The sequence below is a fragment of the Bombina bombina genome, chromosome 1, assembly GCF_027579735.1.
Source record: "Bombina bombina isolate aBomBom1 chromosome 1, aBomBom1.pri, whole genome shotgun sequence".
NCBI classification, from domain to species: domain Eukaryota; kingdom Metazoa; phylum Chordata; class Amphibia; order Anura; family Bombinatoridae; genus Bombina; species Bombina bombina.
The window spans coordinates 836,734,915-836,754,208 of record NC_069499.1 but is presented as its reverse complement, the minus strand read 5'-3'; positions in this window follow the sequence as shown (position 1 = coordinate 836,754,208).

The following is a 19,294-nucleotide window of genomic DNA, read 5'->3' as shown; positions in this document are numbered from 1 at the left end:
CGAAGGCACATGATCGCACATCACAAACGCCTATGGGATCAACACATGAGTAGAAGCAGCACACAAACTCAAAGCCGCCATCCTCCTCCTGGTCCAGCATCTTCAGCCACGTCAACCACTGCTTTCCTCCTTGCCCCCTCTCAACCATCCGCCACTCCGTCTCTCGCCTTGAGCAGTTCCTGCTCATCTGCCCACAGTCAGGTGTCTGTCAAGGACATGTTTGAGCGTAAGAAGCCAATGTTACAAAGTCACCCCCTTGCCCGGCATCTGACAGCTGGCTTGTCTGAACTCTTAGCCTGGCAGCTTTTACCATACAAGCTGGTGGAGTCTGAGGCGTTCCAAAAATTTGTAGCTATTGGGACACCGCAGTGGAAGGTACCCAGCCAAAATTTCTTTGCACAAAAGGCAATCCCCAACCTGTACTCGATTGTGCAAAAGGAAGTAATGGCATATCTGGCACACAGTGTTGGGGCAAGGGTCCATCTGCCACTGATACCTGGTCTGCAAAGCATGGTCAGGGCAGTGATATCACCTACACTGCACATTGGGTAAACCTGCTGACGGCTGCCAAGCATGGAATGCGCGGCTCTGCAGAGGAGTTGGTGACACCGCCACGACTTGCAGGCAGGCCTGCTGCCACCTCCTCTACTCCTCCTACTCCATCCTCTTCCATAACCTCCTCGGCTGAGTCCTCTTCTGCTGCTGCGTCTTGCTCCACATCAACGGCACCCCCCCAGCTCCCCAGGTACTATTCCACATCCCAGAAACGGCAGTGTCACGCTGTCTTGGGGTTGACTTGCCTGAAAGCAGAGAGTAACACCGGACCAGCACTCCTGTCCGCCCTGAATGCACAGGTGGATCAGTGGCTGACTCCGCACCAACTGGAGATCGGCAAAGTGGTTTCTGACAACGGAAGAAATTTGGTGGCGGCATTGAATTTGGGCAAGTTGACACATGTGCCGTGCATGGCACATGTGTGCAATCTGATCGTACAACGCTTTGTGCATAAGTACCCAGGCTTACAGGATGTCCTGAAGCAGGCCAGGAAGGTGTGTGGCCATTTCAGGCATTCCTACACGGCCATGGCGCACTTTTCAGATATCCAGCGGCGAAACAACATGCCAGTGAGGCGCTTGATTTGCGACAGCCCGACACGTTGGAATTCAACACTCCTAATGTTCGACTGCCTGCTACAACAAGAAAAAGCCGTTAACGACTATTTGTATGACCGGAGTGCTAGGACAGCCTCTGCGGAGCTGGGAATTTTTTTGCCACGTTACTGGACGCTCATGCGCAATGCCTGTAGGCTCATGCATCCTTTTGAGGAGGTGACAAACCTAGTCAGTCGCACTGAAGGCACCATCAGTGACATCATACCATTTGTTTTCTTCCTGGAGCGTGCCCTGCGAAGAGTCAGGATCAGGCCATAAATGAGCATGAAGAGGAAGAGTTGTGGTCACCATCACCACCAGAAACAGCCTTATCAGCATCGCTTGCTGGACCTGCTGCAACGCTGGAAGAGGATTGTGAGGAAGAGGAGTCAGAGGAGGAATGTGGCTTTGAGGAGGAGGAAGACCAACCACAACAGGCATCCCAGGGTGCTTGTTGTCACCTATCTGGTACCCGTGGTGTTGTACATGGCTGGGGGGGAAGAACATACCTTCAGTGAGATCACTGAGGATGAGGAACGCGACATGAGTAGCTCGGCATCCAACCTTGTGCAAATGGGGTCTTTCATGCTGTCGTGCCTGTTGAGGGACCCTCGTATAAAAAGGCTGAAGGAGAATGACCTGTACTGGGTGTCCACGCTACTAGACCCCCGGTATAAGCAGAAAGTGCTTGAAATGTTACTGAATTACTGCAAGTCGGAAAGGATGCAGCAGTTCCAAAATAAATGAAAAAGTATGTTTTACACAGCGTATAAGGGTGATGTCACAGCACAACGGGAATCTAACAGGGGAAGAGGTGAAAGTAATCCTCCTCCTCCCACGACAACGCCGGCAAGGACAGGACACTTTACAGATGTGTTGTTGATGGAGGACATGCAGAGCTTTTTAAGTCCTACGCATTGCCACAGCCCTTCGGGGTCCACTCTCAGAGAATGACTCGACCGACAGGTAGCAGACTACCTCGCCTTAACTGCAGATATCGACACTCTGAGGAGCGATGAACCCCTTGACTACTGGGTGTGCAGGCTTGACCTGTGGCCTGAGCTATCCCAATTTGCGATAGAACTTCTGGCCTGCCCCGCTTCAAGTGTCCTGTCAGAAAGGACCTTCAGTGCAGCAGGAGGTATTGTCACTGAGAAGAGAAGTTGCCTACGTAAAAAAAGTCTAGATTACCTCACCTTTATTAAGATGAATGAGGGATGGATCCCGAAGGGACTGACAGTGGGCGATACATTCGGCTAAAAAAGGCCTGATGAGATGAGCTGTCTTGGGCTAAAAATGGTCCACACGCTGCTGTATTTTATCTCTGAATGCCGGATGACTTGCGTGACTTATCCGCCACCAACTAGGGTTCAAACCGCCAATGTTTTAGGGCACTTTCTGCCTGGGAAACAAACATCAATTTTTCTGGCCGCTGCTACAGCAGCGGCTGCAACAATACCTAATTTTTCAGGCATGTGTACATGCCTAATTTTTCTGGCCTCTGGTGCTGCACTGTGGCCTCAAAAACCAAACCAAAAAAAAGGCACATAACAGGCATTAAACTGATAAGAATAGAACTACTAAACACACCACTCCTATCTGGTGGCACATTAGATTGCACGCGCAGTGCCCCAAATTTGAAGTAGGAGGACCGACCAAGAATCTTTTTCCATCTCCCAGTTCCTAAAATCGATGCCATATACACGTCCCCTGATAGGGGACGTAACAGGGATTAAACTGATAGGAATAGTACTACTTAACACACCTTATAATAACGCAGAGAGAGGCAATGCAGAGAGAGGAGTCTGAAGAAGAGGAGTCAGAGGAGGAAGGTGGATTTGAGGAGGTGGAAGACCAAACACAGCAGGCGTCCCAGGGGGCTTGTTGTCACCTTTCGGGGACCCTTGGTGTTGTACGTGGCTGGGTGGAGGAAGAGACCTTCAATGACATCAGTAAGGACAAGGAACGGGACATGGCTAGCTTGGTATCCAACCTTGTGCAAATGGGGAGTTTGCGCTTGTTCGCCCGTGAAGCGGTTCGCCCGGTTCGCCCGTTCGTGAACATTTGAGGAAATACGTGTTCGCCGTTCGCGAACAAAAAATGTTATGTTCGCGACATCTCTACTAGCCATTAATATGATCATTTTGTCCTACAGCGAGGAACACGCCAGGGCTGTCCCATTTCACCACTTCTTTTTAACCTATCATTGGAACCTTTAGCTATTTATTTCAGGAATAAGATTGAAGAAAATTAATATAGGCAAACATAAGATTCAGCAAGCTATATATGCTGATGATCTATTGATTTTTACTCTAAATCTTCAAAATAGTTTACCATTAATTATTAAGGCTTTAGACGATTTTCAAAACTTTTCAGGTTTTAGTATTAATAAAGATAAGACGGAAATATCATGGTTGATTAAGCATAAGAACTCGCCCCAAAACCCATTTAAGGAAGCAAAAGAAAATATTTCATATTTGGGGTTGACAAACAACTGGTATAGTTTAAATTTAAATCTTAAGAGAGATATTGATAGATGGATGAACTTACCTTTATCCCTGTCAGGTAGAATTTACTAAATAAAAAAGGTTACTCTTCCTAGATTTTTATATACATTTCAGGCCCTTTCACTTTTGTTACTCAAGAAAGATATTTTTATAATTAACAAATATATTAGACAATTTATTTGGATGAATAAGAGGCCTAGAATAGCGATGAATCATCTATTTGCTGGGAAAAAGGGTTTTGGAATGGCAATACCAGATTTTGAAAGTTATAATATAGTGATAAATAATATGTATTGGACTGGTTTTTAGAATTAGGGCACTTTTCAATTTATGAAGTAGAATAAGCTTTGGTAGCACCTTTTTCATTAAAGGCTTTTGTCTACATGTCTATAAATACAATACCTAAAAAAATTATAATTATTAGTTATAGAACAACCCATACGGGCATGGCGCAAGTTGTGTACAAACAGCCAGATTACGAGTTTTGCGTTATGGCTGGCTCGCTAATAACTTGTACATTATTTTCACTGCTCACCTTTCATAGCGCTGCTATTACAGGTTTGCAAAAAAACGGCTTGTGTGGGCGATATGGTTGCATTGAGCTCCATACCTCACCCAAATACAAGCAGTGTTTTGACGTGCTTGTGCACGATTTCCCCTAGACATCAATGGGGAGAGCCGGCTAAAAAAAAGCCTAACACCTGCAATCGCAGAGTGTAATGCTCCTTAACGCAGTCCCATTGATGTCTATGGAGAAAAAAAATTATGTTTAAACCTAACACCCTAACATAAACCCCGAGTCTAAACACCCATAATTTGCTGCCCCTGACATCGCCGCCACCTACCTACACTTATTAACCCCTAATTTGCCACCCCAATGTTGCTGCCACCTACCTACACTTATTAACCCCTAATCTGTTGCCCCTGACATCGCAGACACCTACATTACACTTATTAACCCTAATCTGCTGCCCCCAATGTCACCGCCACCTACCTACACTTATTAGCTCCTAATCTGCCACCCCCAATGTCGCAGCCACCTACCTACACTTATTTATCCCTAATCTGCCGCCCCCGACATCGCCAACACCCACATTATACTTATTAACCCCTAATCTGCCATCCCCAATGTCGCCGCCGCCACTATACTAAAGTTATTAACCACTAAACCTCTGGCCTCCCACATCACTAATACTAAATAAATATATTAACCCTTCACGTAAACCCGGCTTCGATGAGGACTTCTGCCGCCTGGATGAGGAAGGGTGTCCGGTCTTCAAAAACTGTAAGTGTATCATCGGGGGTTAGTGTTAGGTTTTTTTAAGGTTTTATTGGGTGGGTTTTATTTTTAGCTTAGGGTTTTGGGCAATGTAAAAGAGCTAAATGCCCTTTTAAGGGCAATGCCCATCCAAATGCCCTTTTCATGGCAATGGGGAGCTAAGGTTTATTTAGGTTTTTATTTGCGGGTAAAAACAAAGAGAAAGCGCCTCATGGTGTAGTAATCTCAACTAGATGTGAAGCAATGTGCAACATATGGTGAACAGGTACTCACAAGTGTGATGGCACTCTTTTTATCCGTTCTATTACCGTATTTAGTTTCCTTTTCTCTGACATTTAGACTCCAATCTTTAAATTAACATTGATATTTTGTTTTCGCTACAACATTGTGTACAGATTATGTATCAACTCTCACGATTGGCTTATACAATGTCCTATCACATTGTATGCTTTTTTAAGCCTCATGGTAGGCATATTTTGTATACAACCTGAAGAAAAGGCCAAGAGCTTTGCGTCCAAGAAACGTGTTGTTTAGCTCAATAAATTCTTGTTTTTATCATACTCGGATGTTTTTAATCCTTTTCTGAACTTCCATATTACATTATCAGACCAGTTATTAGGAGCAAATATCACTCCTTTTTTGTGGGTTCCTCTATATCGCTAACCTCTGGTCTGAATCCTCTGCAACTGAGACGACATCCGGAGTCTTCACCTTGCCCTCCTGTTCTGAGTTCTCCATAGCCGAGACAATATCCGGAGGTCTTACCTTGCTCCATTTGGAGGATATGCACATCATCCTACACGGATAAGGGGATATCAGCTTTACTGTGGATATCTATTTTGTCTCACCCTGCTACCATTAAGATATCATCCTTCCAGCATACTGACTGCTGTTAAAGGTCAGCCTGCTCGTTTGCACTTTTTTCACAAAGAGTGCCATCACACTTGTGAGTACCTGTTCACCATATGTTGCACATTGCTTCACATTTGTTTGAGATTACTACACCATGAGGCACTTTATCTTTGTTTTTACTTTTTAGATTCACTGGCTCACCATCAGCTTCAAGAAAAGCTGCCTCCACACGAACTTTAATATATGAACTTATACTCTCACAGGAATTTGTCCTTTTTTCATTTTTCTAAAAGAAATATATTACTTATTTTTATTGCTTTACAATATTGGTCACAAAATGTTTATCAGACTTATTACATTCACTGTCTTTTTTTTATTTTTCTGTCTTTTTTTCAGTTTGATATACTTTCATTGTCTCAGCTTGACACACTTTTACCTTTGTTTTATATAATTGCATATCTATATATTCACTGTTCACTAGAACTTAAACTATTTGGCGCACCCTACCTTTTATGCTTTATAGTATAATAATTAATAAAAACCTTTTATTTGGGGGGTTTGGTTGGGTGGATGGGTGGTGGGTTTTACTGTTGGGGGGTTGTTTGTATTTTTTTTTTTACAGGTAAAAGAGCTGATTTCTTTGGGGCAATGCCCAGCAAAAGGCCCTTTTAAGGGCCATTGGCAGTTTAGTGTAGGCTAGGGCTTTTTATTATTTTGGGGGGGATTTTTTATTTTGATAGGGCTATTAGATTAGGAGTAATTAGTTTTTATTTTTGATCATTTATTTTTTTATTTTTTGTAATTTAGATATTTTGTTAAGTTAATTTATTTAATTTATTGTAATGTTAGGTGTTAGTGTAACTCAGGTTAGGTTTTATTTTACAGGTAACTTTGTATTTATTTTAACTAGGTAGTTAGTAAATAGTTAATAACTATTTACTAACTAGTCTACCTAGTAAAAATAAATACAAACTTAGCTGTGAAATAAAAATAAAACCTAAGATAGCTACAATGTAACTATTAGTTATATTGTAGGTAGCTTAGGGTTTATTTTACAGGTAAGTTTGTATTTAGTTTTAAATAGGAATTATTTAGGTAATAATAGTAGGTTTTAGGGTTAGGTTTAGGGGTTAATAGGTTTATTATAGCGGCGGAGTGAGCGGACGGCAGATTAGGGGTTAATTATATTTAAATAGTGTTTTTGATGTGGAAGGGAGGCGGTTTAGAGGATAATAATAATATTATAGTGGAGACAATGTCGGGGAGCGGCGGAATAGGGGCTAATACGTTTTTAAGTGTCTGCGATTTCCGGAGCAGCAGATTAGGGGTTAATAATTTTATTTTAGTATTTGTGATGCAGGAGGGCCTCGGTTTAGGGGTTAATAGGTAGTTTATGGGTGTTTAGTGTACTTTGTGACAGTTTAGTTATGAGTTTAATGCTACAGCTTTGTAACGTAAAACTCATAACTACTGACTTTAGATTGCGCTACGGATCTTGCTGGTATAGGCTGTACCGCTCACTTTTTGGCCTCCCAGGCAAAACTTGTAATACCGGCGTTATGGAAGTACCATTGAAAAAGGACTTTTTAAAAATTGCGATACTGACGTTGCCTGACGGCCAAAAAAGTGTGCGGTACAGCTATTCTGACAAGACTTGTAATAGCAGCGGTAGGGAAAAAGCAGTGTTATGGGTCATAACAATGTTTTTTCACTCATAACACCAAACTCTTAATCTGGCTGAAAGTTAGGTATTAACTATAGAATATCCTCTTTTTTAACTATTAGAGGGAACCCAGATTTATCTGAAGGCTATGACTCAGCAAGATTTGAAAAATTGTCCCATGTGGGAAAAAGATTCATGGTTCAGTTAATTAACATACGGCCAGATTACAAGTTTTGCATTATGGCTGCTCGTCTCTAATTACTTGTACGTTATTTCCATAGGACATACCCAGATCATATGAATCAAATTGGCTGCTAGGAGAGCACATTTAGGACTTTAGTTAAATGTAAGATTATACTATTTAAATCCCTTTTGTGGTGTATAATATGTTTGATTTAACAATTTTAAGTGGGACTCTCTCCAGGTCATCGATAGTATTGTTTGTGGGGTTGCGGATAAATCTATATCACAGCCAGGGATTAGGGTTTCCCATGTATGTGCTATATCAGATAGATTTATGTCACTTTTCTGTGAAACACCTAATAATTTGTACCAGGGTGAGACCGTTAAGACTCCATTCTAGCCAATAAAGGCCAAGGGGCATATTTAACAATGTGCGAGCGGACATGATATGACGTAGCGTATCATGTCTGCTCCACATTGATAAATGCTGACAGCATACGCTGTCGGCATTTATCATTGCACCAGCAGTACTTGTGAACTGCTGGTGCAATGCTGCCCCCTACAGATTTGCGTCCAATCGGCTGCTTGCAAGGGGTGTCAATCAACCTGATCGTATTTGATCGGGTTGATTTCTGTCCCCCGCCTCAGAGCAGGTGGACAAGTTATGGAGCAGCCAAGTCCAGCCAAAATCATAAACTAATTTGAATACATAATGTTTTATTTGTAAATAAGCAAAGAAATCTTTGTTATCAAGCTTAAATTCCTGTTTTAGAGAGTAAAAAGATTTAATATAATATATTGTGCATTTTGGTGTAAGAATTGAGTCATAAAACTCAACCCTAAATTTTTCCATTTGCGAAAAACTGGTGCTTGTGTTCCTCCCTGAAACTCTGGGTTGCCTAAAATTGTTTGGTGTTTGGGAATGTTAGGATAAATGGTTTTAATTTGTTTCACCTGTTTAGGGACTATTGGGGAAAATGGATAAATCATATTTATTTCTAGACTATTATTTGCAAAATAATCCATATTCAGAATATAATCTACCACTATTCAACTCAAAAATACCAAATGATACATTTTCAAATCTGGGTAGGCACAATATATAAAATCTACATTTCCTGGGTAGGCACAATTTATAAAATCTACATTTCCTGGGTAGGCACAATTTATAAAATCTACATTTCCTGGGTAGGCACAATTTATAAAATCTACATTTCCTGGGTAGGCACAATTTATAAAATCTACATTTCCTGGGTAGGCACAATTTATAAAATCTACATTTCCTGGCTAGGCACAATTTATAAAATTTACATTTCCTGGGTAGGCACAATTTATAAATAGAAATTCTAGGCAGAACATACAATTTTAATCAACTTTCCAACATACTTCCATTATCAAATTTGCTTGATTCTTTAGTTATCACTTGCTGAAGGAACAACATTGCACACATCTAGTTAGCCAATCACAAGAGACAAATGTATGCAGGCACCAATCAGCAGCTAACTCCCACTAGTGTAGGATATATGCATATTGTTTTTCAACAAGGGATAGAAAAAAGAACAAAAGCACATTTGAAAATAGAAGTGAACTTAAAAGTGTCTTAAAATTACATACTCAGGGGGGCGGAGCCAACAACCAAGCAGTGTGGACGTCTTTACATAGAGCTCCTCAAGTAAAATACTCAAAAAAGCTAATTTACTTATAAAACAGAGACTTTTACACTTTGTGCCATATATGGGTGGTAACGGGACAACCCTCCATTGGTGGATGATCCCCTTCCTGGGGTCCCGAGGATGCTTAGATGAAGATAACACAGAGGTTGTCTGCGGGTCTGTGAAACGCCACATGAACAAGTTTGCTTTACTGTGTCCCTCGTGGCTTATTGATCAGTTTACAGCCTAATATTAACGGGCAACAGAGGAACTTCTCAATATGGATGAGACCCTTCACAACGAATTGTTGGCATTGCTTGTCACTTTGGATCGGAAGGTGGATTCGCACTTCGCTAACCTTACATCCATCATAACAGCGCAATCTAAGCAGCAACTACTAAAGGAGAAGAAAATGGCGCCCATGGAGAAACATGAAGTGCAGTGTATCAACTTGCGACCCCATCTTAACGTTAGGGAGCCTAATATATGTTCCCTAACACTCTGTGACACTCTGACTATGGAGCAAATAAGAGCTTACTTGTGGCATCAAGGGTATGGGCACGACACATCTCTCTCCTATGCTCCCGTGATCACTAATACGCCCGAGAGAAAACAGGTGCCAGTGAGGATGATTGGGACTAGTTCCTCAATGTGCGGTGTGCTTCTATCTGATGATCCAGGGTTGACCGGCTGCTATGTCTCACGCGTGGGACCCTCCCTGTCAGGTACTGAGGGGCCTCTTGTCAGGTGCACTTACCCGACACCCTTGGCTTCAATGGCATGGATGCGGCTAGAGGGTTTCCTCCGGCGATGTTCTCTCCCCATCTACTCAGCTCTCAGCTCCTGTGTTAGCCACATCAAGATTGGCGCTGTCAGAAGGGGAATCGGGTAAGATCTCAAAGTCCCGTGCAGCTCTCCACATTCAACTGATGGCCCACTGGCTTGATGTCTAGTTGCAATCTTGGGACACTGACTGCACGCACCGGGCTTTATTGATGGTCTTTGATATCTGGGGACTATCAGAGATTATTTCATTTTCACAGACATTATACCCCACACTAGTTCAGATTTACGTTATGTCTAGCTCTAAGTATTAGTTTATAACCTGTTTGGACTGTCAATATTCATATGTTACTCAAATTTATTAGAGTTTAGGATATGGGATACAATATGGACATGTGTGATGGGGGTTCGCAAGAAGTCTCCAAGTCATACAATTGGAGAAACCTTTGCCTGTGGCTGCGCTCTAGTTCCCATACTTGGACATAGTTGAAATCACGACTAAAATATGAACATACTTGCACAACTGAACTGCCAATTAATGCGATGCCTAACCTTTTTGCTTCCCTTGTTCCCATTCAATGTTATATAATCTTATTTTGTGTATGTTTTATGCTCTGGTAAATTTAACCTAAGGAAACATTATATTAATGCTTACAAACTGACCTATTCGCTCCCTAATGCATCTGGGGTGGGACATTCTCAGAAAAGGGGTATCGGCTGACATTACTAGCTGTCCCAATACATTGGACTGTGCTCTTGTGACAACAAGTTTATTATTTATTACCCAAGTTCTAATGTTATCTGGTGATACACTTTAGCCCCATCATTATATTAAGTTAGCTTACCATTAAACCTTATTGTCTGATGGAATATAGAGTAATAACTGGAACTATAATTTAAATGTTATATCTCCCTCCAAACTATAACTATAAATATGTATAGCTCTGATGCCATTAATGGAGGTGTAGTTACAGTGATTTTATGTTTATACTGCTTCTTGCTCCCATAGAACTTCACTTTACTTTATTTTATTATGGGATTTAGGAGGGGTAATCAGTGCTCCTTATAATAGTTCCATTCAGCTTGCTGGGGACGTGTTACTGGCTGACATTCTCCGGTAAATACGAAGCTGCTTCATTCTCTTTCTCTAGCCTCACGGCTTAAAATGTACTTTACTACTAGGAAGTGCATGTTGTTTTAAAGCTATCAAGGTTCAAGTTGGTTTACCTATTATATTCTGGTGTTTTAGTAGTGGAGCCTATCAGTTATTATGGGACTATGCAGGTGAATGCCAATTGGCACAAATGTGAACAGATAGTCTAGTGGGTTACCCTTAACAATACAATAATATGTAACATATAACCCCATCAGTAGGTACTTTACTACATACTAGCTGGGAAGCATGGTTCGCTGATGAGTTCTAGATGAAATATTAGGTCATCATATTGTATTTGAGCCACTTATGTCATTATTTCATTATACTGTAGTGCTTCACTTTTCACTCACTCTGTTATATTTGGGTGGCTATGCTTTTTCCCCATTTGAATCTCTATGCTACTTGGGATCAGACACTCCTTAATTTGTGTATCTCTCAAGCTCTTTACTTAGACTTCCCTAGCCTTAGAGATGCAACTCTCGTATGTATTTTTGATTTTTGTAGAGTTGGAAAGCCCACTATAGACACGCAAACTGTATATTAGGACACTATATTACCTGGGTCTATTGATTGTCTCCTTGGGAGGGTTCAGCATGTTAACCTAAACCTGCCCCGCTGGTTGCGGCCGAGCCAGCGGATTTGGTATTGTTCACAGGTGTTAAAGAACATTATGTGATTATGGAATTATGCCCTCCTAACGCTACCTTTACTCTGACTCAAGGGATTCTATCTAGATATTTTCCTTGTATTATTAGTTTATTTTTATTTATTTTTTGTAATGAGACAGTTGCGTGCTATTAGTGGGTACGGGAAACTGGAATGCATGCATACTTTTATTTGCAAAATGTTATTTTTTATATGCTTAATGCTTTTCAGATATGTATGTTGAGTGTCCTTCCCTTGCAAGGAGGGTGATTCATCCTCTCTATTACCCTGTTAGCGACGGTATTTTGGGGGGTGTAGCTACCCAGGTTTTCACAACTAGCGTACTTAAAAGAATAATGTGTGGGTACAGAACTAATGAAGTCATATGAATAGAAAGGCCTTGCTGGTGTTTAGTACTTAGATACAGAGTAGGTAAATCAATAAGATATATAGAACCATTTGGGACCAAAAGCAGCTGATAGATCTACACTGCCTATATTCAAACTACCCCCCCCCCCCCCCCTCCGGGTTAACGCGAGTTCCTGGGGGGTTATATTAGCCATTCCCCAACGTGGTGAATTTTCTTTTGCGGTATTAATCCACTTCCTCACATTTTTTTCTGTTGATGTTTATAAATTGTGCCATTAAGTGGCTATATATCACTATAATTTCCTCTAGCGACATAAGCTATTAGTGATAGGTCCATAAGAGGCCTATAGACCAGATTAGGGGGAAAAAAGGTACCTCTCAGTTGGTTTCTTTATTCTACATATGTCAAATGAAAGTATCCTACCATAGGACAGAATGCTTCACTAAAGAGGTACTATAATATCATTCAGTAAAAAAATAAAATAAGGTATCAAAGCAAATCTTATCATGTATATATCCAGGACATGCTAGTAATGCACTGGGATATACTAGCTCTCAGAGAGTTTATCATGATTTATTACTGTTGTCTGTTATACCCATTTTGAAATAACTTGTTTTGTTGTTTATATGTGACTACTGTTATTCTAAATACCTTAATAAAAAAACTTTGATTTAAAAAATTACATACTCAATCTGAATCATGCAGGTTTAATTTTGACTTTCCTATCCCTTTAAGTCTCAGTGGTTTTGGAAAAGATTTTTGTACTTCAAGGGAAGTAGAAAAACATCATTCTCTACTAGTATTCTAAAGGGTTTTCAATTAGCGGTTACTGTTTTATAAACAATCAAAGAAAATGACAGACTAATAATAGCATTAACAAAAACATATTAGGTATTAAAGCAGCTTCATTTCTTGGTCACCTTAAAATAACCTTAACAAAAACAAAAGATTATCTACAATTTTGTTACTTTGTCTTCTAACAATAAACTTCCCAATAACAAATGTGGCTAAACATCATTCTTATCAGGATGTCCAGCTATTTCATTGCTTGGCTACTTAAAGGGATATGAAACCCATTTTTTTTTCTTTCATGATTCAGATAGAGCAACTTTCTTACTCCTATTATCATTTTATCTTTGTTCTCTGGGTATCTTTATTTGAAAAATTAGTAATGTAAGCTTAGGAGCCAGCACATTTTTAGTACAGCACCTAAATGGTGCTTGCTGATTGGTGACTAAATGTAAGAAAAAATGTGGGTTTCACATCCCTTTTAAGAATAATACTCTTAACAATACAAAATGGTTGTCTGTTGCTTAGCCACATAATAACAAATAGGTTTTCCATCAATAGGTTGCTTGGCCATCTTATAAAGCCAAAACAATGTGACAGTAAAAATATGTTTAGAGAGATAGGAAAAACATAGGACATTTACATTATTTAAGAAACATAATACTGATTTATACTTTCAAGTATATTATGAATATAGGAAGGCTGTAAAATAAGATAAAACAGAATAGTAAAAATGTATTGGAAAGGCAGAGCATACAAGTTTACAAAATCATAGCACAAAAATGTGAGAAAGATATAATGATGCAGATGGAATACAACCAAGGGTTCTAAATGTAACATACCTCTGTAAAAGTCAAACCTCAAAATTTCCTCAGACATGCTACCAAAGGACTGGTGTACCACTGTTTAAAGGTACAGTAAAAATGTTTTTTTGTTTTTTTTAAAGATGTATATCTATTATGGGTAGGTTTGCTTTTTTCATGTTCTTTTACATTTAAGGAATTATATTTATTAAAATAACATTATGAGTGACAATTTTAGGAACATTGCTTGTGACAAAAGAATAGACAAAATAAGATTTAATCTCCAGCAACAAGTTATTTTTTAGTTTTTTTATTTAGAGGTATCAAACTGTGTAACTCGTTCCCTGAGGGGGCAGTGACTACCAATATGATAGACAACTTAAAAAAGGGTCTAGACCTAGGGCTACATTTATTAAGCAGCGGATGCTGCTTCTGAGCCCCATCTTTTCAGGCTCGCCTGAAACAGAAGTTAAGAAGCAGCGTTTGTAAGACGATACGATCGGGATGATTGACGGCCCCTGCATTGCACAAGCATTTCATCAGAAATTTACACTTGCTCCCTAGCACTTACTATCTAATTCGCAGGGACACTGCTATTCTCTCAAACACATTCTTAAAGGAATATGAAACCCCAAAAAATGTATTTTGTGATTCAGACAGACCATACAATTTAAAAAAAAGTTTCCAATTGACTTCTATTATAAAATTTGCTTCATTCCCATGGGATAATTTGTTGAAGAGATACCTAGGTAGGTGTCTAGAGAATTACATGGCAGCAAATAATGTTCCCATGTAGTGGTCTTGCAAAGGGATAACATTCTTGAAAAACTGCTGCCATACGCAGGTTTTCAATAAATGATACCAAGAGTACAAATAAAGTGTGATTTATAGAAGTAATTTGAAAAGTTGCATGCGCTATCTGAATCATAAAAGAAAATATTTGGGTTTTGTGTCTCTTTAACATCTGATCTATTTCATTAAACACATTTTCTTAAACGTTTTCCTCTTCTTTATAATGAACAATTCATCTTACCTTTCTCACATCTTCCTTGTCTTTTTTCCATGCCCATATTAATACCATAAGAAAAAATCCAAGTAATGCTCCCAGCATTGCCAGCCCAACGGGATTGCTAGCAGCATTGGAAAAAAGTTTCAGTGTGTCACTGAGATCTACAACATGAGGCATTACAAAGAAAGTGCTGCCAAAGAAGGTCAAATGATTGCACAGGCAGTGAGTTTCAGTCAGTGTGCTGTGAACACCCACCTGTGAAAGGCCAAAGAAACAAAACATTAAAATGATTAAACAAGGTTATATGACAATATGCTAATACATTTCCCCTGTTAAGTTTCTTCCTTACATGGCAGCCTTTATCATTCCATTCTTTCAAATCATGGTCCCAGAAAAGACAATGTGTAGAAAACAGAGTGATCGAAAACGACAGCAGACTCCTCTCAAACCATATGCTGTCGTTGGATACAAATATTGCAATATAGTAAAGGCCTGAACCATTCTTCAGCTGATCTGGTGAAAGGACCCAGGTATAGCCATCATCTAAAATCTCAGAAAAAGAAATCTTAAATATTTTGGGCCTAAAAAGAATATAAATAATTAAAAGAAGCTACAGATTACCTACGTGGGCTAAATTAGAGTGAAATCTAAATGAGGTTGCAATTGATATAATCCAAGTACTTTAATAGAAATAACCACGTTCCTGTTCATTAAGGCAAACTTCAAACAAGCTGCAAATGGTATCAGCAAGGTTGATATATACAGACAAATCTGTTAATATTAATTATGCTTTCTTTGCAATCACAGAGCAAGATCCTAAAATGTATAGTAACAAGTATTTATTTCTAGTGGAGTTTCATAGTAAAAGACAAGCTTTCGAGATATTTCATCTTTTCCTCAGGTCTCAAGAGTATTGCGTCTTCTGCTATATAATATTAGTCCAATAAAAAAGGTATTACTGCATACCCTTGTTATTTTGATATTTAACTACTGGAATATAACATGGCTACTCCAATCTATTTGACCAATTGGAGATTTAAAATATTAGTGACTTCAGCATCTCAATCATGTCACAATAATTTAAAGGGACATGAAACCCGCATTTTTTTTCTTCCATTCCTTTGTTTACAGCATACACTTTTAAACAACTTTCCAAATGACTACTTTTATCTCATTATTATTATTGTTATATTGGTATCCTTTGTTGAAAAGCATACCTAGGTAGGCTCAGGAGCTGGAAGCTAGCTGCTGATTAGTAGCTGCACATATATCACTGGCTGAGTTTGGAGTGCAGTTCTGGGGATCAATTTAAAAATAAAAAAAATGACATTGCAGAATTGGAAAAAGAGAAGGACCACACAACTAATATTGGGATATTTAAACTATGAGGAGAGATTAGCAAAACTGGGTATGTTTACACTAGAAAAAAGCACTTGAGATATGATACATGATTACTTTATACAAATATATTCAAGGCCTATAGAGAAAGGTCACACTTTAAGACTAGAGGAAGAGAGAGCATCATAAACATTTTTGTAGTTTAAAGGGACACAACATTTTTCTTTCATGATTAAGATAGAGAATACAATTTTAAACAACATTCCAATTTACTTCTATTATCTTATTTGCTTTATTCATTAGATATCCTTTGTTGAAGAATAGCAATACACACGGGTGAGCCAATCACTCAAGACCTCTATGCACAGCCACCAATCAGCAGCTACTCAGCAAAGGATATCAAGAGAATTAGATAACAGAAGTAAATTAGAAAGTTGTTTAAAATTGTATGCTCTTTCTAAATCATGAAAGAAAAAAATTGGGTTTTATGTCCCTTTAAGAGCAATCAAATTGTGAAACTAATTGGAGGTAGTGAATTTGTAAATAATAGGTTGAACGTCTGTCTTTTGTATAGGTTGAACTTCTGTCTTCTTTCAACCTCATATACTATGTTATCTTACTATGTTATGTAACTGTGCTAACATCAAGGGGAACTTCCCAAGACCATGTAAATTAATAACCCATTCCCCACCTCTAACTGTTCAGACCTACCACAATAAACTACGACAAACACTGAAAATATAAAACCTGCTACCCCTACATGACCCATATGACAATGCTCAATATAACACCCATCAGAGTCCCCTAAAGGCATCTTTATGTTACAAATTAGAAATCATGGTTACTGCTTATTCATGATTTTCATACATAATAATCCTTCCAACCATTTACCCTTCAACTTTCTTAGATTATAGAATAGAGCAAAGAGAGTGTAAAAAGAGACTATCTTGTAATGAAAAGGACAGTGTACGGTAAAAATAGTTTTGCCTTAATGTGTTTCAAATGATTTGTTATATGCACTACTGATTATTAAATCTATGGGAAATTGTTCCTTCATGATTTTTTTGTATTTGAAATAGCTAGTTTTGCTCCTCAAAACCATCAACTAGCGTTCTCTATTATATATTCATTTGAATAGACTGACCCTGCAGAAAAGAACAGACCTGCTCATGCTATCACTTTCTGTCAGTGGCGTCACTACAGGGGGCAAGTGGGGCAGTTGTCCCCCCTAGATTAATCTTTGCCCCCCTGTCTGCCCTCCCACCAGCCCGGCGCTTGTGTGAAGTTTGTGAACGGATATATATATATTTTTTTTAATTGTTTTACTGAGTGTTTGGGTCAGTGTTTTTTATTTTGAGACTGACTGAGTAGTAATATGCGCAGCACGCCTCCCCATGCCTCCCCATGCTCAGTTGGAAGAACCCCCATATACCCCATGCTGCTATTTGCTATGCTTATGCTAGCCTCCTCCAGTTCCAGCCAGCCGGTCACATTCCTACACAGCACAAGGAACACATGACCAGAGACTGGAGAGGAAGATGGAGGAGCCACCCAGGTGCTGTGCAGGTTGAGTTAGAGAGCGTGGGAAGGAGCAGGACCAGCCAGTAGGCAGCAAAGAAAATTAAGATCTGGGGGTAAGTCACACAACATCAGGGTTACTTACTAGGACACAGCTCACTCTATAACAGACTCCATGGTCAGAAAAAAAAACACATTAACTCGGTGACGGTCTCCTTAGAGAATCTGTAAAATGCTGGCTGCTGCATCACCTGTCATAACTGCTGACAGCTCACTCTATAACAGACTCCACACCTGGTCCGACAAAAAACAACAACACATTAGCTCGGTGATGGTCTCCTTAGAGAATCTGCAAAATGCTGGCTGCTGCACATTCCCCTGTCATAATGTTTTTTTCTGGTATGGTTGACAAGGTGTCAGAAGTGACAACACTAAATCCTCTTTTAGATGTCAAAATCTGCAATGTCTGCATACATGACTACATTGCAGATTTTGACATCTAGAAGATGATTGAGTGTTGTCACTTCTGCCACCTTGTCAGCCATACCGGAAAAAACATTATGACATGGGAATGTCATGTAAGTACAGTGAGGAGTTCTGGTAGGCAGGGCTAGCTTTAGGCATCACTCTAGAGGTACAATATTGTATTTATTTTGTTGTTAATACCTGAAGCTTTTACAACATTGCTTGTTCTTTTCTCTGCTGCTATCCAGAAATGCAGAGATCATGTGAAGCTGCGTTATTATCTCCCTTCTTGCTTCATTTCAATTCAACAGAGTACAGACTCTGCTGAAATGAAATAAAGCAGAGCTGCAGAAATCCCGGTAGGTTGAATACACGCAGAGCAACTAGTGGAAGCAGAAAGGCATCCTGCTGTATGTCAGAGATGAGTGTAGGCTTTTCATGAATATTCAGAGTGGCTAAGCAAGAACTTTGTTTTTGATGTGCCAGGTCATGGATTTTATTGGGCTCAATGAACTTTCAGGAGATGCAGGGTCTCAGCAGCTGTTTTTGTGAGTTCAAGTTTTATAACACCCATCTTTATTTAAAAGTGCATTGCCTTTCTGTAATATTTTTCTGTCTTATTTTCTAGTGTCTCTGTTAATGTGTCAGCGTCTGTGCCTCTCTATGAGTTTCTGTGTCTCCGTGTATTCATATGAATACGGCCACTTAGGCGGAAACGCATAAGCAACACTTTGCTACACCACTTGTCTGTATGGATTTTACATGTTCAAGTAGTGATGGGTGTGGGGAGCGCTCTAAAAGAGCTGTGAGTATAAACTATGATTTGAAGTGTGTATACACTGTGATAGATTGTGTATGGATTTACCAAATATAATTTCTTTGAATAAATATAATTACTTTGAATCATAAATTTTGTGTGGTTCTGGTGTTATGTAGTGTCTTCCAAAAAATGTGAACAAATAAACAAACAAAAACAAAACGTTGATTCTTAAAATTCTTCAAGGACAATTTTATAAAATCCTTCTATTTATTCAAAATGTGTATGCTCGGTGTATTATCACTGTACCTTTAAATAAATTGATGTGCCTCTAAATAAATTGATGTGCCTCTAAATAAAATTGATACACAAAT